We start from the raw sequence: 6000 nt of genomic DNA, 5'->3' as shown, positions 1-6000 counted from the left end.
GGGCTAAAACTGCACACAGGGTGCAACTGGGAATAGGGTCCCCAATGACATTAACTGCTCCACATGTGCCCAGAACGAGCGAGATACGGAGCCAGATGCTGGAGAGGAATGAAGTATAAAGTTTCTGTGGAGGAACCCAGACAGCCCTTGAGGGGAAGAAGATGACTATGCAAGTAGAGAATTAACACACAAAGCCTGGGAAGTTCAGAGAAGCATGAAGAACATGTTCCTATGAGGTGAGACAGTCTGTCCCATTCCCCCCAACCCAGTGCAGTCCCCCAACCCAGCAGTCACTGGGAGCTACACAGGGGCTTGGCTGCATTCTGCTGACTCCACTGAGAGTGGGAGGAAGATCGTGACTGTTTCCTGACTACATTCAAACAAATGTATAGAGCTTTTATGTGGGCAGGGGCATCTGGTTTTCACACCATATGCTACTCCTTTTGGAGTATAAGGATATAGCTGAGTACATGCAAGGGGATGTTTGTATGATGAGCATGAAAAAGTCTGAAATGAGACCAGAAGCCCATAGTAATAAATAAATTTTGCTTTCCATCATGGGGCTCCGAATTCTCTTGATAAACTTTACACTTGATCTTAAACGAGACGGCACTTGTGCATGGATGGGGAAAACCAGTTATTTTTCAAGATTCACCTGGAGTACACTTGCTACTTCTCAAACACCCAAAATGTCACAAGTGAAACAAAAAGAGAAACAAACCTCACAAAATTCCACCATGTCCCAGTCGATGTTCTCTCCCTGCAGTGCTTGCTTGTCACCAAAGATGCTGTACTCATTGATGCTGTGTTCACTGGCAAGGTGGCCTCTTGCCATTTAATGTAGGGAAGCTGTGACCAAGTGACTAAACACTAGTCTTAAAAAACCCCCAACAACCAAAACCTGAAAAAATACGTATTGTAAGTGGCACAGAAATGCAGAATTTAAGAGGACATCACAGGCTTCATTAACCCCCAGTGCCGTGGGATCCTTTGTCTTGAAAAGGTCCCCATCAAAACCCTTCTTAAAGGTAACACAATAAGGAACAGCACACAAAAGTGTTAGTAGTACACAAAAGGATAAAGAAGAAACAATTTCACTGCCACTGGTGAACTGACTTTATTAATTGTAGGCTGGGAGGACAGGTGGTCAAAAAAAGACTCCTGAAGACCAAGGGAAAGCATGTGCCAAAAAGAGGTTGTATGTTTTAGACTGAAAAACAGCTGTGTCGGTGTGTATGTACTATTTGCTACCAGTTTCTGCTGTTTTCACTGAATTTCATGTTAACCATACCTCCCAAGGAACAAAAGGATTATTAAAATATTAAGTTTCCTGTAAGAAGTTTGAGGAAAGAGCTTGAAGTGTATTGATGCACATCCAAACTAGTTCTTACCTGTTGTTAAGAGTATAAATGGTGCCAAATAATAGTGCCATCACAGGAAAAGGCACACATACAACTAGCATGATGAGTTTTCTTGACATGAAATCTTTGAATAAAACTGGCCAGCAGAGAAAGGCTTGAAAAGATGACAAACATGATTCAAGCATAAGGGCAGGAGACAGTGCAACTGCATAGAGAAAGTGATGCAAGGTTCTGTTTCTAGTTGGGGGAGATGTTTGAGATGAATTAGTAGCTGGTGGATGTTTGCCATTCCAAGCCATGCTAACGACTTTCAATCAGACCTGAATTTCAGAGTTTCCAGAGAGAAACATGACAATACTGATGCCCAGTGGATTTAGGAATTACACATAAATACCTGATGTATCATGTATGCACATACATATATTTCAGTGAACACACATCCATATAATTAGGAGCACAAAAGCAGAGCGACCAATAAATAGGTGATTATATACGGATGTAGTTATTTGGCGGGTTTCTATTTGCATCTGTAACTATAGATATCATTTTGGCACAGTATAAAAAAATCTGATATATATTGGGGGTTTCTTTCTATATTCAGTAGAAATAAGAAATATGTACATGAGATAAAGCTGTATGTAAAGATCTGGCAGCCTGACACACTGAGTAGGCCTGTGCTCACTCTAAAGGCTGGGGCTGCATTAATGTTAGTTTCCTTTCAACCATGACAGGGAAGGAGGAGGGAGGTCTGGAAAGAACCATCTGCTTTTCCAGATTGCTGTTAATCTGCCAATAATTCATATTGGATATAAAGAATTAATGCTATGGGAAAACGTTTAAAATATATAAAGTGTTCATCTTCAGCATATGGAGCAAAGACCAGCAAAGAACAGGCATGGCATAGTCCTCATGAGTGGAGAACCCTCAGAAATTCATCTTTTGGGTAAAGGAGCATGAAAACACAGACAGCTGTGGAAGGAGAAGGGGATATTCCTCTGATAACCAAAGAAAGAAACCTGGAAGTCAACAAAAACCTTTGCAAAAGAACATTTACAGGTTGGACAAGCAACACTGGGGAAACAGGGCCCAGCCATGCACAGGGATGTATGTACGGAAGGCTGGCTTTGAGGGATGTGCAGGCTATGCTCCGTGAGCCTGTGACAAGCTCTCTGAGAAGACACACAGCGAACTGCCTCAAGCAAAAAGGTCATGCAAAGGCAGCCTGAAGTCACTTGGAAAGGGTGGCAGGGTGGCATCGGTGAGAAAGCAAAGCGTGGGGTGATACATCTGAGGTGGAACACTAATCTCCTAACAGTTGATCATGGTTTTTACATTGACCAGAAAAGGTCGACATATGGTGTGCTGGGAAAACTGCCAGCAGAAGTACTGCCATTTTCTGAATGCTTTTAATACAAATTTCAACCTTTTCCTTATCTATGCCGCTCTATTAAGAGAAAACAGTGTCAATTACTACAAGGAGTGATTTCTACTTCTTATGTAGAAGTAGGTTCCTCTGAAGATGTAGGCTGAGTCTGAGAAGGAATGAGTTACATACAGGTGACAATTCATTGAAATGGGACCGGTTTGTCCCAGAGCTGGTACTCCAGCATGACATGGGCAAAGGAAGCTCTGACAACACCTATCCAAGGAAACAGAACAGGGTATGGGCACAGGCCTGAGCACTGACAAACCTTAGCATAGTTTCTAGTACAACTTTGGCCCAGGCCAAATGTCATTGCTGATCTCTAGGAATGTTTCAAGAGCTAATGCAGGCCAACAGCCATGCTGGGTGCACCCAGCCGCTGTGATGGGGAGGGCAGGTTAGGAGAGTCTAGCTTTACGAGCACAACCTCAGCCATGCCTGCTGGACCCAGGTTCAGAGGCCTGTCCCTAGCCCACTTTATTTACCAATGCAGACACAGCCTTTGTGACCTAACTCCAGCCATTCCTATGTGCCTCTACACGGCTCCTATGGCCTTCACACAGTGACACACTGCCCTCTTCAGAGCAATTTGCCAGTTCCAGCGTTTGAATCCAACCAATGCAAACAACAATGAAGGCTTTCTGCATAGGCAAACGTGGTATTTTGGATCCATCCTTCTATCCCTCCCCATGCAAGGCGGCAGAGGAGCTTTAGAGAATTGAGTAAATAGCTTTTCAAAGCTCTTACCACTGCATTCATACAAAGGTCCCCAGTGTCCTGTGCAGTGTGAAATTATCTTGTAATGCCAACATTCAAGTTTCATGCCAGAAGTGAAAGGACTTATCTACTCTGACACCAGCAGAAAATCACCCGCCTCTCGGAGGACAGAAAGCTGGTGCAGCAACATAAGTGATCTGGCAGTTCCTGCATAAACAGGAAGGGAAGAATTCCACAAATTTGATGACATGTGGTCTTTATTTTCAGAGTTGCTTGATTGATGAGTGACTGTGAAGAGGTGCTGTGTATGGGGAGCTCTGCTGATGGGCCTCGTGATCCAAAGCTGGAAGGAGCTCTAGACTGATATCATTGCTACCTGATGACAATTTTCTGGCTCTGGGGGCTATTTCTTCTGTCAGACATACTGGATTTTGCATGCCATCTCTCCTTCATTTCATATGTCTTTTTTTTTTTTCCTTTTTTTTTTTCCTTCTCTGAGTTTTCTTACACTATAAAATGTGTGAATGGGTACGGGTTGTACTCTGAAATCATGAATGTGCTGTCTCTGTTTCACTGTAATTTTTACAATCTCTGCTTTACAGACAATAAAAACTACCAGTAAACCAATTCGGTTTATTCTCCTCTCTGGTAAGCTTAAGCTGCAGGTTGAGAATTTCTCAAAAAAATTAGTCTTTGTCAAAAGGAGCAGGGGCCACACCACCTGAAGACCCTCCATCAATAAAAGCACAGACTGATATCTCACTTTCCAGAAGCAGCAGATAACATAGCTGGGGGGAAAAATACAAAAGATTAAAGCCCTTTAGGGGGTTCTTTACTATAAGGTATTCTTGGCTTAAAGCTTTAGTATTTTAGATACTACCTTTAATTTCCACAGGTGCAAAATGAATTTTAAACAAAAAAACTCAGCCCGCTAAGTAATGTTCAGTTTACCCGGGACACACAAAACACAAACTGGAGAAATTACACTTCTGGATACATAAAATGCACTTATATTCCATGTGTCCAAAGTATATGTTGTTTAACTTAGTGTTTTGTTTTATGAAAAGAAAATGAAAGACATCATTTGTATAGCTGCTTAATGTTTTATTCCTGGCTGGGTATTTGGACTAGGAAAACAACAGCTTTCCTTTTGGCTGTTAGTGTTTAATTATTCAATGTTAACAGCCAAGAAGTAAGCTGTTAGCCCTCCTCCTCTTCTTCACAGCTTTTCTTTCCCTAGTGGGTCTAAATCTGTCCTTCACACATACGAAGAGCAATTTGAATCATAGGGATTGCATTTTGGCCTCACAGGAAACAGCCTATGGCTTACACTATTTCCTTTTAATAGCAGCGTGGTTTGTTCTCTGTTTTTTTAAAACAACACAGTAGCAGCTTCATTTCCTCTGTCTTTAATGCTCTCCATTAAACACCATCACAAACCTTTTCCTTCACAGACCTGCTCCCAAACTAAGCTCCTCACTACAATTTCTGAAAGCAATGACCGTTCTACCCAAAGCACTGCACCTGCCGTTAGACAACATAAATAACCTCTAAACGTGGTGGTTTCCCTCCTGCTTCCTCAGAAGTCTCAACAGCACTCATAAGGTCTAACAAGATTAACTCTAGGAGCATTTAAAAGTTTGCTTGAAAGATGGCAGATCCTGGTATCACAGTATGATGACTGCCTGAATCATTCCCAAATAACATCTTGTGAAGTAAACCCCATATCCACTATACATGGGTCAAATGCACAAAGGCCAAATCCAGTACTGTCATTCTTCAGTAACACACAAGCTGTCTCTTCCTAACGACTCAAAAATGTTACACCTCCTGCCTCGCTAGGATGAAAGCAACTCAAAGACATCATGTCCTGGGTTCAGCTAGGATAGAGTTCACTTTCTTTCTAGTACCTGGTGCAGTGCTGTGTTTGGGATTTAGGATGAGAACCATGTTGGTAACACACGTTTTTAGTTGTGGCCAAGCATTCAAGGACTTTTCAGCCTCTGGTGCCATCCAAGAAGCTGGGAGGGGGCACAGCCAGGGCAGCTGACCCAGACTGGCCTAAAGGATATTCCATATCATAGAACGTCATGTTCCATTTATAGCTGGGGGTAGGCTGTGTGGCAGCTGGGGGGTAGCTGGGGGCCTGGTGCAGCAGCTGGGGGTCTTGCACAGCACTGACTTTGCGGTGATGGCTGGTGAATTAATTCCTTGTCTTGCTTCGCTTGCACATTTGGGCTGAGAGGCTGGGCAGCTTGGGGGTCTTGCACAGAAGCTGGGGATCTCACACAGCAGCTGGGGGTCTCACACAGCATCAACTTCAGGTGGAGAGAAATTGTGCTGTTCATCACTTGTTTTGTATATATATTATTAACATACATATAATCTTCCTTTTCTGTGTGTCCTATTAAACTGTTTTTGTCTCAAACAACTTTCACTCCTCTGATTCTCTCCCCCATCCCACTGCAGGGGGGTGAATGAGCAGCTCCCTGGGGCTTA

This window comes from Gallinula chloropus (assembly GCF_964237585.1).
Source record: "Gallinula chloropus genome assembly, chromosome: 2".
Lineage (NCBI taxonomy): Eukaryota > Metazoa > Chordata > Aves > Gruiformes > Rallidae > Gallinula > Gallinula chloropus.
This window is presented reverse-complemented; position numbering follows the sequence as displayed.